This window comes from Cervus canadensis, chromosome 5, assembly GCF_019320065.1.
Source record: "Cervus canadensis isolate Bull #8, Minnesota chromosome 5, ASM1932006v1, whole genome shotgun sequence".
Lineage (NCBI taxonomy): Eukaryota > Metazoa > Chordata > Mammalia > Artiodactyla > Cervidae > Cervus > Cervus canadensis.
The window spans coordinates 9,519,962-9,542,368 of NC_057390.1; the positions used below are offsets into that span (position 1 = coordinate 9,519,962).

At 41.7% G+C, this 22,407-nt stretch overlaps 1 long non-coding RNA gene across 3 annotated transcripts in view; it reads left to right on the forward strand.

The window, feature by feature from the left end:
- The window catches only part of LOC122441466, a 34,757-nt gene extending 12,732 nt beyond the window's left edge, over nucleotides 1-22,025 (forward strand). For all 3 annotated transcript variants that reach the window (XR_006269373.1, XR_006269374.1, XR_006269372.1), the window contains 3 exons: nucleotides 8,120-8,174; nucleotides 20,023-20,116; nucleotides 21,009-22,025. This is a non-coding gene — a long non-coding RNA (uncharacterized LOC122441466). The remainder of the gene's footprint in view (nucleotides 1-8,119; nucleotides 8,175-20,022; nucleotides 20,117-21,008) is intronic.
- The last annotated feature ends 382 nt before the right edge of the window (nucleotides 22,026-22,407 follow it).

The following is a 22,407-nucleotide window of genomic DNA, read 5'->3' on the forward strand; positions in this document are numbered from 1 at the left end:
TTCCTTGGATTACTCCAAGTTTGCTGTCCTCCATTTAACTTTCTACCTCTCTTTTCAAATCTCAGTCTCCACAGTATGCCTTGTGGAGCCCCATTTTGTACCAGGAAATTCTCCTGCATCATCAACTTCCCCACAGAATGTGTCCTTTACCACTGGACCTTACCTGAATCCTAGCTCTCCTCTAGAGGCTTCTCTTCCCACACACTTCAGAACTGAGGGTGGGTAAGTGAGATTGGCATTCCCATGGCCAGTGATGGCTCGATCCCTGAGTAAAAGTCCCACTCCATTAAGACTCATGGCCTCCTGCTGGGTCACCCCCAGTCTTTCATTTTATTGACATCCTTCCCTTTTGGGCTCCTGGAATATAGTCTTCTTGTCTTCTCCAAGTCCTACAGAATCCTGGGAGACTTCAATGGCCCTAAGGACAGCTACCAAATGCCCTGGCCTGTAGCTTCCAGACCTCATAGCTTCCAGTCCTTTCCAAATCCAGTGACCTCTGTCTTCTTTGTATTCTGATCACTTTCCTTGAGGCTACATCCTGAATCCTCTCAAACTTGTTTCCCTTCTGCAGTAAAAGCTATGAGGACCACCACAGATGGACAAGGAAATGGCTCAGTAGGTTGGGTTGTGCTGGATCCTAAGCAACATTCCTCTTCCCAAACTATATCCTAGAGCAGAGGTTCTCAAGTTTTAATGATTTCTTCCTGTTACCTGTGTATCTTGTTAAGAGGCAGACTCGGATTAAGCAGGTCTGGCGTGAGATCTGAGATTCTGCATTTCTGACAAGCTCCCAGGTGAGAACCATGCCTCCGGTTCATGGACCTTACTTTGAGTCACAAGGAGCTCAGTGTCCATGAGACCTGGCTGCCCTGTTCTTTCTAGTCTTCCTATGAGAAGAGCTCACCACTGCCTCTTTGAGTTCTAATCAATCCCTGTATAACCTGCCCCCCAAAATGGAGACCTGTCTTAAGGACTCCAGTGAACTGCCTGGAGTTTCACATTTTGACTTTTAATTTATTGTTGTTGTTTTAGTATTTACTTATTTTCAATTGCTGATTGGTTTACAATGTTGGTTTGATTTCTATCATACATCAGCATGGATTAATCATAGGTGTACATATGTCCCCTCCTTCTTGAATCTCCCTCCTACCTTCCACCCATTCCCCTATCCCTAGGTTATTACAGAGCCCAGGTTTGAGTTCCCTGAGTCATAGGGCAAATTCCCACTGGCTATCTATTTACATATGTTCATGTATATGCATCCTTGCTACTCTCTCCATTTATCTCACCCTCTCCTTCTCCCCCACCCTTACCCCAGTGTTCATTGCAGCAAGACATGGAAGCAACCTAGATGTCCATCAACAGATGAATGGATAAAGAAGCTGTGGTACATATATACAATGGAATACTACTCAACCATAAAAAGGAATGCATTTGAGTCAGCTCTGATGGGGTGGATGAGCCTAGACCCTATTATACAGAGTGAAGTAAGTCAGAAAGAGAAAAAGAGATATCATATATTAACTCATATATATGGAATCTAGAAGAATGCTACTGATATTTATGTGCAGAGCAGCAATGGAGATGCAGATATAGAGAACAGACTTATGACTTTTAATTTTTAAAAGAATCTCAAATGCAAATGATTCACAATTCTTCAATGCATAGCATACTCACATCAGCTCATGAAAAGTCCCATTACTTGCAGTTTATTTCTTTTCATTTTTTTAACCCTTCCATCTTGATACTTGCAACTTTTTCCTCCCCAGCTTTTGTCATAGGCCAGCACTCTAGTATGTTTGCTATAAGTCGTTAAGTATGCATGCATTCAACCTTGAAAGGTGAGTTGTGTATGCTTATGTTTTTAAACTACATAAATGATGTGCACTTTACAAAGAAAAAAGCTTGAGATCTTCCTGGGAGATCTTGTTGTGGGCTTTTCCTGATGAGGTGGCTGAGATTCATGTCCCCCTTATTTATATAGGAAAAGAATGACCCCCTCATTATTTGAATCAGCTCCAGAGAATCTCTATTTCTTGTGACCAAAATAACTCAAGGAGCACCCTACCTCATAGGGTGGTTGTGAGCTTAACGGAGAACAGGATGTGGTGTCTAGACATCCCTAACCCGTTGCTCCTTAAGTGTCAGACCCTCACTTGTTGTAGTTGGCAAAGAGCTAGATGATGAATGATTTAGGCCAGGATTAAGAATTGTCTCCATGTGGCCTAGTTAGCTTTGCTATATACCAGCAGAACCCCTAACACTAGCCTAAAATACTGTAGTAACCCCTTTGACATAATAATAGAAGTTATAGAGTTTAAATCATGATTAGACAGACCAGAGATAGATCCAGAAACAGATCCACAGACAAATAGGGGCTTAGTATATGTTAAAGGTGGTTTTTCAAGTCGGTGAGGAAAAAATGGATTAACTAATATATAAATGGTGTTGGAACATCAGGGTGATGATCAGTGAAGAAAAATTAATTTGGATTCTTAGCTTAGTGCTTACTACAAAATTAATTCCAGATAAAATGAAGATTTATATGTTAAAAATTATTAGAAAAAATTGTGGGAAAAATTTTGTAGTAACCTCCAGTTAAAGCTTTTCTAAGCATCACACAAAACCCAGATGCCTTAAAAGAAAGATGAATTTAGCTACATTAAAAAAAATTTTAATTCCTCAAGTCAAACCTGCTATAAACAAACTTCTTTAAAAATCAGTAAGAAGAGCATTCTCCTATTTGAAAAATGGGGAAGAATATGAAGAGTTCATAGGAAAGAAAACATAAATGCTCTAAATATATGGAAACATAGTTGAGATCACTATAATTTTAAAAATGCAAATTAGAGTTACAATGATGATACATTTTTCAGCTCACATCAATTGACAACTTTGAAAGATTTTAGAAACTATACTAACAAAGATGTATGGGGACAGGCACTCTTGTAAATTACTGCAGACAGCAATTTGACATTATTTCAAATTAAAAATGAACATACCCTTTGACTTCTAGGAAAATATTCACAAATATACTTGAATATGTATGAAATTATACATCATTTTATTAATGCAAATTATGATTTGCCTAAATAAGGGAATACTATAAAGAGCTATAAAAAGTTGCAAAGATTTTGGATTATTTACAGAGCATGTTCAGAGTAAAGAAAAAGCTGCAGAACATTGTAAGAGTGGGGGGAGGGGAAGGAGAGTGAAAATATTTGTATATTTGTAAGTACATAGAAGATCTCCAGAAGGTTATTCCAGAACCTGACAGAGAGGAAGTGAGGGCAGTGGGAGCAGGAGAGGGAGACTTAACATTTTGTGTTTACCTTTTCACACCCACTAAATTTTATATCATGCACATCATTATAAAATGTAATTACAATTTTAAATGATGATAAATTATCAAATGCTACCAGTTTTTTCAGCAGAAACTTTGATGTCCATTGAGTTATGGTTCTAATTTTCTATTGACTGTAGATACAAAGAAAAGGAAGTTTAAAAAGGAAGTAGAAAAAAATAAATAAAAATTTAAAAAAAATTTAAGGAAGTAGAAAGAGACTATAGAGAGGGTTCTGTTTTTATTCTGGGATTTGGATTCTCTAGGCATTTAGTGATAAAGTAATACCTGCTTTTTTAAATCCACAAGAGCATAAGGAATAGCTCTCCCTACCTGATCAGAGACAGCTACAATGTAGCCTTAGAGAGTGGGTGTCAGGACACAAAGCTGACATACTGTTGCTGAGAGCAGTGTTGGCCAGTGAGGGCAGGCAAGAGGTGGGGGCGCTCCAGCCCTCAGCAAGCCCTGAGGGAAGGTCTCAGCACAGAGTTGATTCAGCAGTCATCCCCTAGGAAAGGGTCAGAATGTTCCTGCAATGCAGGGGCCAAAAAGAGAGGGCAGCCTTCTGGGTATGGAGCGCACCAAAAAGGTAAGTAAGTAGTAAAGGCAGAACACAGCAGCTTGAAGGGACATCAAGCTATCAGGGTGCAGAATGGAGGTGTGAGAGGAGGGGGAAAGGCAGATTCTGCGTGGCTGAATGATCTGCTGTTGTCATCTTGAAATTCTTAATAATTTTATCTTTGTGTTTCATTCCTACATTACAGGTTGACATTACCTCTGTTTCCTGTCATCTTCACTTAGGGATCCAGGCTGACAGAAGCTGTCTCTGTCTTTCCATGATATAGCCAAAGTTCAATTCTTGGTGTACACTTGCTGAATTTTACATTGACTAAAGCAAGTCACATGGTCACATCTAAATTTAAAGGGATGAGGTTATGCAATCCTGCTGTGAACTTGGAGAACTAGAAATATTCTGTGACTAGAACTAATGACTACCACAGAGAGTGACTCTAATTTGTGGGGATGTGAGCCATGGGGTGGATGAAGTTTTAGGTTTAATAGAATTAAGTTATAGAACAGAGCTCTGGGAGAGAGTCATGTTGACATGGAAGAGAGCCGCCATCCACTGGTGGTGGCTGAGTCCTGATGACACCAGAAGCTTGTGCCTATTCTGTAGGCATGAGTTAGTTCTCAAGATATTTCCAGAGGCTTAGTAATCAGAAATCGACACAGACACACACAATTTCCAGAGTGGTATATCAACCCTGCTCTGTGTCCTAAAAAGTTGGTCTTTGTAATTAATGGTTTTGTTTTCAGGCTAAAGAGATACTGGATAAATAACTGTCTCAGCTAAAAAACAAAAAAACGGGGATATACCCATCTCTCTCCATTTGTGTCTGGTGATCATCTCGAGAGACAAGGCCTAGTATTGTGCAGGTTGAGTTCACATTCAGCATAATAAAGGTGTGTTAATATTTATCCCCATTTAGAAAATGATCAGTACACATTCTAAGAGCTTTGACAGATGGGACTCTCAAGAGAAGGACCCAGGATGTTACTCATGCTTCAGGTTCTCTCAGTATTGGTGCCATTCTGCCACTTAATTCTTCATTACCCAGACTGTAAGACCCTGTTCCCCTTACCCTGCTGGCTTTCATTTATTCATCCATCCATTCAACAGGAATTTATTGAGTACCTGCTATACCAAGCACTGTATTAAGCCCACAGAGAGAGTGGTTAACATGTCAAATATGATTTCTACCTTCATGGAACTTACCCCCTTCTCCAGGCAGTTAAAAAGCAAAAACTGAAGTATGTATATAATACAAGTGATGACACATGCTATGAGGGAAGAGTGTGGTGCTCTGCAACTGAGAAGCTGCCAACCCGTTCTGACTTGTGTGATTAGGAACGAGGGCTGCCTTGGTGCCAGCCTCAGCAGACACTGCATAATGTGCATGGCATCTCAGATGCCACCCGGCAGAATGGAGCCAAAAAGCCTTCCAGGAGAGGGAAGAGCATGCTCAAAGGCAACAGAATAGGAAACAGTTTGGCAAGGACAAGTCCCTGAGGGAAGTACAGAATGGGGGCAGCGTGAAGGAAGGAGTGCGAGATGAGGCTCTGGAGGGCTACGAGAGGAAATTTTGTCCAAGTTCCAAAGGGTGCTAAGCAAGTGAGTGACAGGATTCAACGTATGGGGTTGGCCTAAACGTTTCTTCAGTTTTTAAATAAAAATGAAAGACAAATTTTTCATTTTCATCAGGAACTTGATTAAACAGCAAGTTCACTATTTTGTTCCACTCCCTTCTGCTATCTTCAAGCAACTTCATAATTCCATCTTCCCATAACTTTTTCTTTTTTAGCAAAGAACTATTCCAGGTACCTTTTAGTTTTCCAGGGAATTGAAGTTTTTTCCATCAAGAGAAATTTGTAAAGACAGAAACAAAGGGAAAGCTGAAGGTGCAATGGCAGATGAATCAGAACTCCCCAGCCAAGCTGCAACAGCTTTTGCGTGATCATCAGAGAAACATGTAGTCTTGCATTATCCTGATGGAAGATTGTTCATTTGCTGTTGACCAATTCCCGATGCAGCCTCCACTTTAACCCTCTAGCCTCAAAAGAGGCTGAGGATATACCTTCCTTTAGAGCATCAGTCTGGGCTGTTGCTGTAACTCACCCTCATCTGAAGGTGACAAAGTGAGAACCTCCATTCCAGTGAGATTGTAAAATGTCCAGACCAGTGATTTAGCAAGACATTCCAGGTGTGAAGCTTACTCTCTCCAACTACCTCATAAAATCTTCCATCAGGGTGTATTGCTCTGTTTTACAACTCTTTTTCTGCCAAGTTCTATATGCATTTTATTTCTCTCAAATTTGAAAAAAATCTTTAGAAGTGTTTTTGAACATCCCTTATACATCTCTTAATTATAAGCTCAGGACTTGAGTCTAAGTAAATAAAACTGATCCAATTTTACCATATTTCAAGCTAACAAAGGACGTGAGAGCTCTGAAGTAAGACGAAGCAAAGTAGCTTGAGGAATTGATCAGTGAAGGATCATTTGAACGTCCCTTTAGGACACAACTTCAGATACATAGTGGTCAAAAGAATGCCAGTAATATGTGAAGTAATTAGCCTCCAACTAAAAATAAATGAAAAAAAAAAAATGAATGCCAGTAATAGAAGAAGGTTTGACCTTTTAGGTCAACTGGAAAAGTCACCTGTGTATTATAGGTGCAATGGGAGAAAGAGTAATACAATAGGAGAAAGAGATAGAAAGTGAAGGGAAATTAATCACCCCATTAGCTGATCATTATCTGAGCCTTGTCATGTTAGGGAACAAGTCTATACATTCTCTGGCATTTCTGCCTATCTTGGGATCAGAGCTCTACTTGCCTTTATTCCAGATATCTTTTCAAGGATGTCTATATAGCAAACAACCTTGAAGACAGAGATGGTGTCTCCCTCCAGAACATGAGGCTAATTTGTTGATATGGGCAACCCAATGTTCACTATTGCAGCACTATTTACAATAGCCATGACATAGAAATAACCAAAGTGTCCATTAACCAATGATTAGCTTAAGATGTGATGTATATCGGAGAAGGCAATGGCACCCCACTCCAGTACACTTGCCTGGAAAATCCCATGGATGGAGGAGCCTGGTAGGCTGCAGTCCATGGGGTCGCTAAGAATCGGACACGACTGAGCAACTTCACTTTCACTTTTCACTTGCATGCATTGGAGAAGGAAATGGCAACCAACTCCAGTGTTCTTGCCTGGAGAATCCCGGGGACAGGGGAGCCTGGTGGGCTGCCGTCTATGGGGTCGCACAGAATCAGACACGACTGAAGTGACTTAGCAGCAGCAGCAGTGATGTATATATACACGTAATGGAATATTACTCAGGCTTTAAAAAGAATGAAATATTGCCTTTTGCAGCAACATGGATGGTCCTGGAGAATATCATACTTAGTTGAAGTAAGCCAGATAGACAAATGATATCCCTTATATGTGGGATCTGAAAATATACAAATAAATCCACATACACAGAAACAGGTTCATAGACACAGAAAACAACTTATGGTTATCAAAGGGGAGAGGGAGGGAGGGAAAATTAAGAGTATGGGATTGACAGATACAAATCACCATACATAAAATAGGTAAGCAACAAGGATATATTGTATGACACAGGGAATTATGTTCAATATCTTGCAATAAAGTACAATGGACCAATTTGAAAAAAATAATTGAATCACTTTTCTGTACATTTGAAACTAACACAATATTGTAAATCAACCATACTTCAATACAAATTTTTTTAATTTAAAAAATAAAAAGGATATTGTCTCCCTTCAGGACAAAGTTAAGGTAGGCTTGCTATTCATTATAAAAGATCATTGTGTCTGACTATTTGTAACCCCATGGACTATAGCATGCCAAGCTCCTCTGTCCATGCAAATTCTCCTGGCAAAAATATTGAAGTTGGTTGCCATTTCCTCCTCCAGGGGATCTCCTCACCCATGGATTGAACCCACATCTCTTGCATTGTAGGCAGGTGCTTTACTGCTGAACCACCGGGAAAGCCCCATAAGAGATCCAAGTTCCCCAAACTTGGGGTTCCTCTGTTAAAATGTACCCACTACATGTGCAGGTATTGCTTGGCTTTTTCATGTCATCCTGTGGAAATTGGGTTTTGATTAACCAATGCAAAAAGGATGTAATTGTAGCTACTACTATTGCTGTGAGTAATAAACTGTCCTTTGTTTCTGACCCAGGAATCTTGTGTCTTCTGCCAGCATCCATGAGGCGGTCTTGTAGCTTTGAAGTCAGGTAAAATCTCAAACCTTTAAGTATTCTTGACTACTGGGCACTTGCAAGGGCAGTTTTAGCACAGGACTTAACAGCAGTGTTAGCGATATCAAGAATTATGTTGGGTCTTTCAAATAAAACTTTCCTGACAGCCCAGATGTAGTTCTTTTACTTCCTCAGATTGTCAGACTGCATGAACAAATACGTAGTACTGCGCTATTCATGAGAATAAATCCAAAAACTTCTTTCTAAAGTTCTTCCAAAACATCCCAGCACTGAACAGTTTTGGGGACAAGAAATAATGACCACAAGAATAATGACAGTGGCCATACAACTGGACCAGATGTTTTTAAGTTCTCCCCGCTGATGGCAGCCAAGAGCCTCAGCCCACCACCACACCTTCTTCCCTCCTGGATGTAACTGGACTCTCTCCTCCACCACTCCCACGCCCATTGCTTAATCCTCCGACATCCTTCAAATCTACCCTCTTCTTTCATCTCTATTGCCTCCTCCATAGTCCACACTCTCCTCTCTTTATAACCTTCCTCTCAGCTCTCACCCTCTTCCCTTCCAATGTGGTCCTATATGGACATCAGAGTTTACAACTCCTCAGATCCTCACCACCTTCATCAGGGGCTTTCAAACCAGGCAAACAGTGATATATTTGACATATTGTAGACATTTGATATATTGGACTTCTGTTAAGATTATTTTCAGGGAAAAAAAGAAAGAGTTTCACTGCTTCAAAATTTTTGAAAAGTGCTAGCCTGAAAGATAAACTTCAAACTTTAGCTTTTCATTCAAAGCCCTTGTCTCCTAATCCACCCTCAGAAGCCCTACACTTTAGTAAATGTGCCTATATCCATATTATCTGGAGTCTTTTTTTTAACCACACTGTCACTTTCATCAAGCCTCACTACACATGGGATCAAGTGCAGACTACTTAAGTTTGTATTCGTCACTCTCTCTGTTTCACCTGTCCTAGTCTCCTCTCTGAAACAAAGTCTAAGATGCAGTTCAGTCACCACCTTTTTGTCCAGCCCAAGTTCTGTGTCATCCTATATAACAACCTCAACCATGAGGCTGATTCATGCTATGTCTAGATTCACAACTTCTTGATCTTCTCATTGACTTAATAGATCCCTATCACATTTTGTATCCTACAAACAGATGTGTGTGTGTGTTAGCCACTCAGCTGTGTCCTACTCTTGGCAACCCCATGGACTGTAGCCCACCAGGCCCCTCTGTCCATGAAATTCTCCAGGCAAGAATACCAGACTGGGTTGCCATTTCTTTTCCAGGGACTCTTCCCAACCCAGGGGTTGAACCAGGTCTCCTGCATTACAGGCAAATCCTTTACCAACTGAGCTGCCAGGGAAGCCCAAACAGATAATTCCTCTATGTACCTTTCCATCATAGCACTTACTTCCTCGCATTACAAATGTGTTTGCTTCTATATCTACTTCACTCTAAGAGACGATGAACTCCTTGGGGGAATAGGGAAGATGTCTTTTATCCAGCTTTGTGTTTCCGTTACACAGCATATTCTTCGTGCTCAACAAATATTTGCTAAATGAAAATGTGAGTTTTTGCAACTGCCCCGCTGTGATTGTTAGTTTTATGTGTTAACTTGACTAGGCTATGGTATCCTGATGCTTAGTCAAACTATCTTTTAAATGTAATTACATTTAAATCAATAGACTTTGAGTAAAGAAGATTACTGTTTATAGTCATTCAATTAATTGAAGTCCATAAGAGAAAAATACTGATATCCCCCAGAGGAAGACTAGAAGAGAAGGAGTGAAGGCAGCAGTTGGCTAGGATGATTCAGAGTTAGGGACTGGTAGGGCAGCTACGCCAAAGTCTTTGACCATGTGGATCACAACAAACGGTGGAAAATTCTTAAAGAGATAGGAATACCAGACCACCTTACCTGCCTCCTGAGAAACCTGTATGCAGGTCAAGAAGCAACAGTTAGAACCAGGCATGGAAAAATGGACTAGTTGAAAATTGGGAAAAAGGGTACGTGAAGGCTGTGTATTGTCACCCTGCTTATTTAACTTATATGCAGAGTACATCATGTGAAATGCCAGGCTGGATGAAGCACAAGCTGGAATCAAGATTGCTGGGGAAAACATCGATAACCTCAGATATGCAGATGACACCACCCTAATGGCAGAAAGCTAAGAGGAACTAAAGAGTCTCTTGATGAAAGTGAAAGAGAAGAGTGAAAAAATTGGCTTAAAACTCAACATTCAAAAAACTAAGATCATGGCATCTGGTCCCATCACCTTGTGCCAAATAGATGGGGTTGGGGGGGAGGGAATGGAAACAGTGACAGACTTTATTTTCTTGAGCTCCAAAATCACTGCAGATGGTGACTGCAGCCATGAAATTAAAAGACACTTGCTTCTTGGAAGAAAAGCTTTGACCAACCTAGGCAGCATATTAAGAAGCAGAGACATCACTTTGCTGAAAAAGGTCCATATAGTCAAAGCTGTGGCTTTTCTAGCCATCATGTATGGATGTGAGAGTTGGACCATAAAGAAAACTGAACACCAAAGAACTGATGCTTTTACTGCAGATGGTGACTGCAGCCATGAAATTAAAAGACACTTACTCCCTGGAAGGAAAGTTATGACCAACCTAGACAGCATATTAAAAAGCAGAGACATTACTTTGCTAACAACAAGGTCCGTCTAGTCAAGGCTTTGGTTTTTCCAGTAGTCATGTATGGATGTGAGAGTTGGACTGTAAAGAAAGGTGAGTGCCAAAGAACTGATGCTTCTGAACTGTGGTGTTGGAGAAGACTCTTGAGAGTCCCTTGGACTGCAAGGAGATCCAACCAGTCCATTCTAAAGGAGATCACTGGTGATGAATTGCATCACCAACTCAATAGACATGAGTTAGGGTAAACTCTGGGAGTTGGTGGTGGACAGGGAGGCCTGGCGTGCTGCAGTCCATGGGGTCACAAAGAGTCGGACACGACTGAGTGACTGAACTGAACTGAACTGAACTGTGGTGTTGGAGAGACTCTTGAGAGTCCTTTGGACAACAAGGAGATCAAACCAGTCAATCCTAGAGAAAATCAGTCCTGAATATTCATTGGAAGGACTGATGCTGAAGCTAAAGCTCCAATACTTTGACCACCTGATGCGAAGAGCCGACTCATTGGAAAAGCCCCTGATGCTGGGAAGGATTGAGGACAGGAGAAGGGGGCAACAGAAGATGAGATGGTTGGATGGCATCACCAACTCAATGGACATGATTTTGAGCAAACCCCAGGAGACAGTGGAGGATAGGGAGGCCTGGCATGCTGCAGTCCATGGGGTCACAAAGAGTCAGACACAACTGAGTGCCTCAACAACAACAACAAGGGCAGTTGGAGAAAAAGGGGAAAGGTAAGGGAATTGAAATTTGGGGCATGAGAGTGACTGAAATAATAGGTTGTGGAAGCTTAAGCCAGGTGGGAAGGACAATGGAGTCAATCAGAATAGGGTAGATGGATGGTGAGAAGATACAAGGATGACAGGACTAGAGATGTCAATGAGACTGAAGAAACAGGTGTGTAGACGCAAGTCTATGAGTAAGAGAAGAGTGGCATCTGAGGTGCTGAATGGGTAGGGGGCAATCCTGCTCCTTCTGATCATGGCATGGTCTAGATTTAGTCACAGAAATGCACAACCAAATAAAAGTGTAGTAACTTCTGTTAGTAAGGGTTCTCTAGGGAAGCAGAACCAATAGGATGTCTGTGGATAAAGGGAGGAATTTATTTTAAGGAATCAGCTCATGTGATTGTTGGGACTGGCAAATTTGAAATCTGTAGGACTGAGACCCAGGGAAGAGTTGATGTTCCATTCCATATACATTATATTCCATATACATTGTTTCAAATTTTTACTATAGTAAGAAGTATTAGAATAAACATTCTTATCTAAAATAGGTCAATTTTTCTAACTCTTTCATGAATATACAAGTTTTTATCTTAAGATAATACACTGTCTTTTTCCAAAACATATATCTCTGGACTGTGACTCAACCAAATGAATGTTGAAATTGCAGAGCCTGATGCTAGGTGAAGAGGATTCATATGGGCCATGACCCTAAATTGATAAAGCTATCTTTTCCCCCACATTCTCTCTTGACTTGCCATGATGTTTTTCATTTGCTATTTAATGTCACTCTGAATATAAAAAATAAAATATTTAACTTATTAGTATGAATTTTACAATTCATCTTTATGTGCAATGTCAATTTAAATGTGAACACAAGAGCATTTAATTCATGTAACTCATATGCAGAATCACTAAAATTACAGAATCTATATTTTGTATTTGGTACATGCTACAGAATGTGCGTTTCATCTTATCAGAACAAAACTAACTCACCTGTTTTAACTTTACTTCTTAATGTATACAATTCCACCTACCTTAGGCTTAGTGATGAGTAAGAGAGGACTGTAAGAAGGAACTATGGGTTAACCAATCTTTGCTTTCTTTGCCATCATTTTCAGAGTAAGTGCCGGGCAGTAAGAAAGGATATGAAAGGGTTCCTCAATTGTTTCTGTTTCTTAAAATGCCTTCTTTTCTGCATTTGAAGCAAGTTCTAGTTGAAATGAAAAAATATGGCCTCTGGGGCTATAAAATAAAATTATGTGCCCATCAGGCATCGTGAATGCCATATGAATGGGCAGCAAGGAATGGTGGACACATGTTGTGAGTATCTTCTCTGTTCATGTTCATGCTCCATCGTCTCATTGGACATCACTTACTAAACACAAGTTCAAAGATAAAATTATTAAGAATTTAAAGATGGCAAGAGCAGATCATTAAGCCAAGTACGGGGCCCCTCTGAGCAAGGAGCCCTGTTGGGGCCATCCAGGTCACCTGTCCAAACCATCAGTGTCAGTGAAGGGACAAAAGACAGGGTTCTCAAAAGAGTTGGTTTCTGAAAAACAAAAAAGATAGCAGAGGACTAATATATTAGGAAAAAACTTTGGAGAGCAAAGATAAGTTTTGCTTCGTGTTTAATTAAAAAAAAACAAACGGGAATTCTGGAAAATACAGTGTATTCTCTGTTTATAGGGTACAAAATTTAACACATTAATAGATCTATTGAACGTATCGTTAGATCAGGAAACTTTGAATCCAGATATAGGTCTGTCGACTTTACGGTTAAAGTAGTGCAAGATGGCCCAGAACGTGAGCTGGGCAGGAGCACACTGAGCTGGGTCTCTAGAACCTCGAGGACTAGGAATGGGAACCACAGAGCACACTGCTAGGACAGGCAGGTACTGTTCCTAAGGAGAAAGGGTTTTAGAAGAAGATAAAGAAAAATTTGGGGGGAAGAGCAGCAAAATGCTAGAAGACTTTTGACAGTGCTCCCCAGCTCCTCAGATGGCAGCTGGTGAATGAGCAGCCCAGTGCTCTCTGGAGAGAATCGGATTTCCAAAAGGCAGGGGAAGATTTTGTTGTTTGTTCTTTGTTTATTTTTAAAGAAATCCAGGCTATAAGGAGGTTTGTTTACCATAACCAGTGGTTCCAGAGACATGTTGGAATGGGTCTTGAATTCTGAGTGTGAAAGACATTTGGAGCTTGTAGAGACTAGCTAGGCTTGGGTCCAAAAGGAAGTCTTATATTTCTAAAGTTATCATCTTTCTAAAATTCAACTGCCAGTACTTCTGCCTGGCTCACAATGCTCCTCTCAATTGTTCTTGTTCAGTCGCTCAGTCGTGTCTGACTCTTTGTGACCTCATGGACTGCAACTCACCCGGCTCCTCTGTCCTTCACCGTCTTCTGGAGTTTTCTCAAATTCCTGTCCGTTGAGTCGGTGATGCCATCCAACCCTCTCGTCCTCTGTCGCCCCCTACTCCTCCTGTAGGACGATGCCTGCAAATTATGCAGCCAACCCTGCTGTTTCCTCTGACTGGGATGCCCTCTACCTCTTCTCTCCCTGTTTAACACAAAATAATAATAACAATAATTGTAACTATTATTTACTGAACTCTTTACTCTATACTAGGCACTTTCGACTGTAAGGAGGATAAGATCCACAGGGATAATTGTATTTCTGGGTAAGAGTTTCAGAGTAAAGTAAGTGCAGATAAAGTATAGATTGTTTCCAGTGGAGGGATCTGAGAGTCAAAGGAGTCGGAGCTGTTGGCCCTGAGGGATTTATAGCACATTCAATGCACCCCTGGCCTCTTTGTTCTCAGCCAGGAGGCCCAGGTGGGAGGCTCTGTCCCTGGATAATGAGAACAAGTAGGGAACAACAGCAGAAAAACCAGCAAGGAACATACTGTAACACCCCAGAACTAGATGACCCAGTGCCTCCGAGGACCTCCTTTGGGTTCCTTCCAGACCTTCCTTAACCCAAAGTGAGAAGCAACTAAATTTGCAAAAGCACTGTGAGGTCTGTCCCTCCCAGACACTTCTCTGACTGTAAATAAAATCCCGGCTAATTATTCAACAACAAGGCTTCACCTACACTGCCTTTATGTCAGAGAAGAGGACCTCTCTAGGGCTTGGAAAAACAATCCATGGGACCCCCACAATAGGGTGGGCTAACAGATGATTGAGGCAACTGACTCTTTCTTACCACTTCACCAAGAGCAAGCAGCACTGGCCCAGTTTTGTTGTTCTTGTTCAGTCGCTAAGTCGTGTCTGACTCTGTGACCCCATGGACTGTTGTACGCCTGGCTTCCCTTCTTTCACTAACTCCCAGAGTTTGCTTAAACTCATGTCCATTGAGTCGATGATGCCATCCAACCATCCATCCTCTCTCACCCCCTTTTCATCCCGCCCTCAATCTTTCCCAGCATCAGGGTCTTTGCCAATGTGTTGGCTCTTCCCATCAGGTGGCCAAAGTATTGGAGCTTCAGCTTCAGCATCAGTCCTTCCAATGAATATTCAGAGTTGATTTCCTTTAGGGTTGACTGGTTTGATCTCTTTACTGTCCAAGGGACTCAAGAGTCTTCTCCAGCACCACATTTGAAAGCATCAGTTCGGTGCTCAGCCTTCTTTATGGTCCAACTCTCACATCCATACATGACACTGGAAAAACTATAGCTTTGACTATATAGACCTTTGTCAGCAAAGTGATGTCTCTGCTTTTCGATATGCTGTCTAGGTTTGTCATAACTTTCCTTCCAAGGAACAAGCGTCTTTTAATTTCATGGCTGCAGTCAGCATCTGCAGTGATTTTGGAGCTCAAGCATCTGCAGTGATTTTGGAGCTCAAGAACATAAAGTCTGTCACTGTTTAAATTGTTTCCCCATCTATTTGCTATGAGGTGATGGGACCAGATGCCATAATATTTGCTTTTTTGAATGTTGAGTTTTAAGCCAGCTTTTTTCACTTTAAGCCAGTGGTTTTCAGGCTTCAACTTGCATGCTTATGAAAACAGAGCTGGGCTCTAGCCCCAGTGTCATTACTTTGCCAACAAAGGTCCATCTAGTCAAGGCTATGGTATTTCCAGTGGTCATGTATGCATGTGAGAGTTGGACTGTGAAGAAAGCTGAGCACCGAAAAATTGATGCTTTTGAACTATGGTGTTGGAGAAGACTCTTTAGAGTCCCTTGGCCTGCAAGGAGATCCAACCAGTCCATCCTAAAGGAGATCAGTCCTGGGTGTTCATTGGAAGGACTGATGCTGAAGCTGAAACTCCAATACTTTGGCCACCTCATGTGAAGACTTGACTCATTGGAAAAGACCGTGATGCTGGGAGGGATTGGGGGAAGGAGGAGAAGGGGATGTCAGAGGATGAGATGGCTGGATGGCATCACCGACTCGATGGGCATGAGTTTGAGTAAACTCCAGGAGTTGGTGATGGACAGGGAGACCTGCTGTCCTGCGATTCATGGGGTTGCAAAGAGTCAGATACGACTGAGCGACTGAACTGAACTGAACTGAACCTGGGCTGGGGCCTAAGAATTTGTGTTTCTAACAAGTTCCCAGGCAAGGCAAATGCTGCTGGTCTGGAGATCACATTTTGAGGGCCACAGCTTTAAACCCAGAGCAGAGTAGGCTAAGGGCTTTTGAAAAGAGGAATCCATAAGCACAATCCCTAGCATGGCTGTCCTCAAACTCCTGCCCTATCTCCTTCTGCAAATACCCCAACTTCCAGATACACCTGACCTTTTGTAGTTACCCCAAACCTCCCCACTATTTCACATGTCTATGTCTTTGTTTTCTTAATTGCAGAACCATATAAAAAGTAAAATAAAAATTCTTCTGTAATTCTGCTACCCAAGAGATAACTGACACTGACATCTGGGTGTGGCCTGGTTAGAATCAATGAGTTGCCAGCAAGTTACTTTGGATCAGAGGTCACAAATAAATCTTTCAAGTGCCTGTTTTTAAATGCTCAAGTGTAGAGCAGCAGCGCATTGCCTCAGGAAAGGTGGTGCAAGACTTTCTTTCATTCATTTCTTTCATTTCACAAGGACTGCTCTTCTAATGAAAGTTTGCCAATTTTTGGAATCAGATCTCATTCCTGTGTAGCATTTTATAAAACACATTGGAATATGTTTATTTGTGTTGTTTGCTGAAAGAGGGTCTGTAACTTGTTCAAGGTTTAATAAGCGTAAGTCCAGACAGAAATCCTCGTCTCCCAGCTCCAGGCTCTGCTCTTCCTACACGGTGAGGTTTTCTACCAAGGTCTCATATTTGTGACCACCGTGTGTTGTCCATTTCCTGAGGTGGTCTCATGACAATTACAGTCACACTGTCTGCCACTTCTAGCAGCTTTTTCTCTTACATAGTATAACTTCCCCAGCTCTGCCCCTCACAGTCCCCAGCCAAATGCCCCAAGGCAGAAACTGCAGGGAGCTCAAAACCCTCCCTTCCAAGTCACTCTCTCCTGGTCACCTCTGTGCCCTGTTGCCAGTCCCCCTCACCCCAGCACCCTTTTCCCTCCTCACTCTGATTGGTGGTCACAAAGGAAACAGACTCTTGGACGGTGAGGGGTAGTGGAAAATTATGGAAGCCATCTGGCCCAGGAGATGCTGGAGCTGGAGGCCTCAAAGCTACCCACTTACTCCCTGGGTAAACTGGGACAAGACTCCTATTTCTTTGTAGGTTCTTGTATCCATTCAAGGTGGATGATAATAGGGTACAACATTGAGGAACTGAACAGTAGATTTAAGCAACTCTGATTAACAGCATTAAAATGCTGTTTTCATTAAAACAGCAAGGTGCCTAAAGCCCAAGGTGAAGGGATAAGCCTCTAATGGGGGAGTGGCTTTGGAGTCACAGGGGAAAAAATGGTAGAGAAGGTAGTTGAAGCCGAAGGTAACAGTTATCCATAAATTCTAAGCTCTCCCAAAGTTGTTTGGGCCCAGATTATCTAAGGATATTAAAATCTCATGGATTTCCTCCCTGTTCTACTTGCACTTGTCCCCACTCCTTCCCCCTCAGCCTCCTTCCTGCAAACAGAAGAGACAGACAGATACACACACATACACACAGAGATAGCACCTCCTGTGTGCACACATACATTGCTGCTAAAGACCCCTCTTTTTATTTTTATTTATTTATTTTTATTAGTTGGAGGCTAATAACTTTACAATATTGTAGTGGTTTTTGTCATACATTGACATGAATCAGCCATGGATTTACATGTATTCCCCATCCCGATCCCCCCTCCCACCTCCCTCTCCACCCAGTTCCTCTGGGTCTTCCCAGTGCACCAGGCCCGAGCACTTGTCTCATGCATCCAGCCTGGGCTGGTGATCTGTTTCACCCTGGATAATATACATGTTTCGATGCTGTTCTCTTGAAACCTCCCACCCTCGCCTTCTCCCACAGAGTCCAAAATTCTGTTCTGTACATCTGTGTCTCTTTTTCTGTTTTGCATATAGGGTTATCATTACCATCTTTTAAAATTCCATATATATGCGTTAGTATACTGTATTGGTCTTTACCTTTCTGGCTTACTTCACTCTGTATAATGGGCTCCAGTTTCATCCATCTCATTAGAACTGATTCAAATGAATTCTTTTTAATGGCTGAGTAATATTCCATGGTGTATATGTACCACAACTTTCTTATCCATTCGTCTGCTGATGGACATCTAGGTTGCTTCCATGTCCTGGCTATTGTAAACAGTGCTGTGCTGAACATTGGGGTGCACGTGTCTCTTTCAGATCTGGTTTCCTCAGTGTGTATGCCCAGAAGTGGTATTGCTGGGTCATATGGCAGTTCTATTTCCAGTTTTTTAAGGAATCTCCACACTGTTCTCCATAGTGGCTGCACTAGTTTGCATTCCCACCAACCGTGTAAGAGGGTTCCCTTTTCTCCATACCCTCTCCAGCATTTATTGCTTGTAGACTTTTGGATAGCAGCCATCCTGACTGACGTGTAATGGTACCTCATTGAGGTTTTGATTTGCATTTCTCTGATAATGAGTGATGTTGAGCATCTTTTCATGTGTTTGTTAGCCATCTGTATGTCTTCTTTGGAGAAATGTCTGTTTAGTTCTTTGGCCCATTTTTTGATTGGGTCATTTATTTTTCTGGAATTGAGCTGCAGGAGTTGCTTGTATATTTTTGAGATTAATCCTTTGTCAGTTGCTTCGTTTGCTATTATTTTCTCCCAATCTGAGGGCTGTCTTATCACCTTGCTTATAGTTTCCTTTGTTGTGCAAAAGCTTTTAAGTTTCATTAGGTCCCATTTGTTTATTTTTGCTTTTATTTCCAATATTCTGGGAGGTGGGTTACAGAGGATCCTGCTGTGATTTATGTGTTTTGCCTGTGTTCTCCTCTAAGAGTTTTATAGTTTCTGGTCTTACATTTAGATCTTTAATCCATTTTGAGTTTATTTTTGTGTATGGTGTTAGAAAGTGTTCTAGTTTCATTCTTTTACAAGTGGTTGACCAGTTTTCCCAGCACCACTTGTTAAAGAGGTTGTAAAGACCCCTCTTTTAAACCAATGATTTTCAAACTCTTTTATACATTAAAATCACTCCTCTGCTCTTCAGCCACCTCGTGGAAAAAGATACTGTCACAGCTGCCTGTGAGTGACCCCAATGTCCCCTCCACTGACCAGGACAGCTGTGGGTTCAGTGCTCCACCATTGTGGTAGAGTGACCCGCACAGAAGTAGCCGTAAGAACTCAAGACACAAGGACCGTGTCTATCCCAAGTCATAGCTTAGTTATCCTCTCACCATGTCCATGTATTGTTTAGAAACAGCTTTACTGATTTAAGGTTTAAACATTCTCTTACCATATGATCCAGCAATCCTGTGTGTGTGTGCATGCTAAGTCATTTCAGTCATGTCCGACTCTTTGCGTCCCTATGGACCATAGCCCGCCAGTCTCCTCTGTCCATGGGATTCTCCTGTTAAAATTTACCAATTTTAAATGTCCAATTTAAAGAATTTTGACAAAAGTGTCCAGTCACATAAGGACCACTACAATCATATGGAATTATATATCACCCCTCCAAAATTCACCCAGGTAGCTGGGTTGCCCTTGACAACCACCAATCTATTTATATCCCTATAGTTTTGCCTTTTCAAAAAGTCATGGGGTATACAGTGTGTGGTTTTTTGTTTTCTGGTTTCTTTCACTAGCATAATGCTTTTGAGAGTCATCCATTTTTTTGCATGTAATGATAATTCCTTCTCTTTTCTGAGGAGTGTTCCACTGAGTGAATATGCCATAGCTTGTTCATTTGCTCACCAACTGAGAGACATTAGGTTGCTTCCAGCTTGAGACAGTATGAATAGAGCTACTATAAGCATCCCTACCCAGGTCCTTCAGTAAAGCATTTTTATTTTTCTTGGCTTAATAGTTAAGAGTAAGATTGCTGGATCATATGATAAGAGTATGCTTAAACCTTATAAATATCTATCAAACTGTTTTCCCAGGTGGCCATTCCAACCAGCAGTGTCTGAGATTTCTATTGCTCTGAATTCCTGCACACCCTTGGTATTGTCAGTTTTTTAAAAGCCACTCTCGTATGTAAGTATATAGTGATAGCTCTTTATGGTTTTAATTTGCATTCTGAGTTACTAATGATGTTGAGCATTCTTTTGTGTGCTTGTTTGTCATCTGTACCTTGTCTAATGTGAAGTAGCTGTTCAAATCTTTTGCCCATGTCTTCCTTAGATGGTTTATGTATTCTGGATACAAGCCTCTATCAGATGAGTATTTTACAAACTGTTTCTCTGAGTCTTTGGCTTTTCTTTTCTTTTTTTGAACAAAGTCTTTTAAATAACAAAGATTGTTTTAAATGTTTACCCCTGGTATATACGTAGGGTTACTTCATAAAGGACCTGCCAGCTACTTTTCTGACATGATTTCCTTTTCTGGCAAGAGTCATAAACTGAGGGGTTAGGAGGAAGTCTGTATCTTGGTTTCAGGAAGACAATTTGGATTTGCATCAGTTCTCTAGCGCTGCCACAACCGAACACCATAGACTGGGTATTTCTTTAAGTTCTGATCCTGGTTTTGGCAGGGCTGTTTCTCCTGAGGCCTCTCTCCTTGGGTTATAGGTGGCCACCTTCTCACTGTGTCCTCACAGGGGCTTTTCTCTGTGCATGTATATCCCCGGTGTCTCTTCATTCAACCAAGTTTCCACTTCTCATGAAGAAACCCGTCACAAGGGATTAGGGCCCAGTCTAACAGGCTCATTTTAGCTTAGTCACATTTTTGAAGGCCCTATATTCAAATATGGCCACATCCTGAGGTATCAGGGATTAGGGCTTCAACATAGAAATTTAAGGGGCCAAAATTCAGCCCATAACAGAATCATATGCTCATTTTCATGGGAACAGACAACAAGGTCCTGAGAAGTTAAACACTGACTCTGACACAATAACTAATTTTCCTGTTCCCATTCTTGCCACCACAGAACTATTTTCAAAACAGCAACCAGGACTTCCATGGTGATCCAGTGGTTAAGAATCCACCTGCCAATGCATTAGACATGGGTTTGACCCCTGTTCAGAAAGATTCCACATGCCACAGAGCAGCTAAGCCCGTGCACCAGAGCTACAGAAGCCTGCACGCCCAGAGCCTGTACTTCACAAGAGAAGCCGCCGCAAGGAGAGCCTGCACACCTCCACTGGAGAGTAGCTCCTCTTCCCTGTAACCAGAGAACACCTAAACACAGCAGTGATGACCCAGAACAGCCAAAAATTTTTAAAAACAAGTTTTAAAGCAGCAGCCGTAATTACCCTTTAAGTGTTTGTCAAGAGCTTCCCTGGTGGCTCAGTGATAAAGAATCTGCCTGCCAATGCAAGAAACATGGGTTCGATCCCTGGTCTGGGAAGATCCCACATACCAAGGAGCAGCTAAGCCCGTGAGCCACAATTATTGAGCTTATGATCTAGAGCCTGGGAACCACAACTACTGGGGCCCGTGTGCCCTGCAGCTTGTGTTTCACAACAAGAGAAGCCAACACTTGCCCCAGCTAGAGAAAAGCCTGAGCAGCAAAGAAGGCCCAGTACAGTCAAAAATAAACAAATAAAATTATTTTTTTAATGGGTGTCAAATTGTGTCACTGCTCTAATGGCTTCCTGTAGTTGGCTGAATAGTGGGCCCCCCAAAATGTCACATCCTAATTCCCAGAACCTGCAAATAAATTACCTTACCTGGTAAAAGGGATGTTGTAGATGTGCTTCGGTTCAGAATCTTGAGACGGATAGATTATCTTGGATTATCTGGGTGGACCCAATGAAATCACAAGTGTTCTTAGAGGAAGGAGGCAGGAGTGTCAGATTCAGAGAATGATATGATGACAGTAGAAGCAAAGTTTAGAGTGATGTAGCCATAAGCCAAGGAATGCCACCCCTAGAATTTCTTTTTCTTTTCTGGCCATGTTATGCAGCTTGTAGTATGTTAGTTCCCCAATTAGGGATTCAACCAGGTCCCCCTGCAGTGGAAACATGAAATCACCGGACTGCCGCGGAATCCCCACCCCAAAGTTTCTGATTCAGTATGTCTGAGCAGGACTGAGGTTCTGCACTGCTAACAACCCCTGAGTAATACAGATGTTCTAAATCCAAAAATCATACTGTAAATGCAAGTGTTTAGAACAGGAAGCTAGATGTCACAAAGTGCTGGGTCCTAAATCCCACAGCTCAGCTCCTACCTGACACCAGCCTGTTGCCAGCTCAGTTCACCTTTCGTCTGTCTCCCTCCAGAATCGGTTCACCCTGCCTTGCCTTAAATTTTGGCTTGAATTTTCCCTGATAGACCCTGGGCAGACCAGGAGGCCATCAACTGGTAGTGATGAGGCCCTGCTTTCG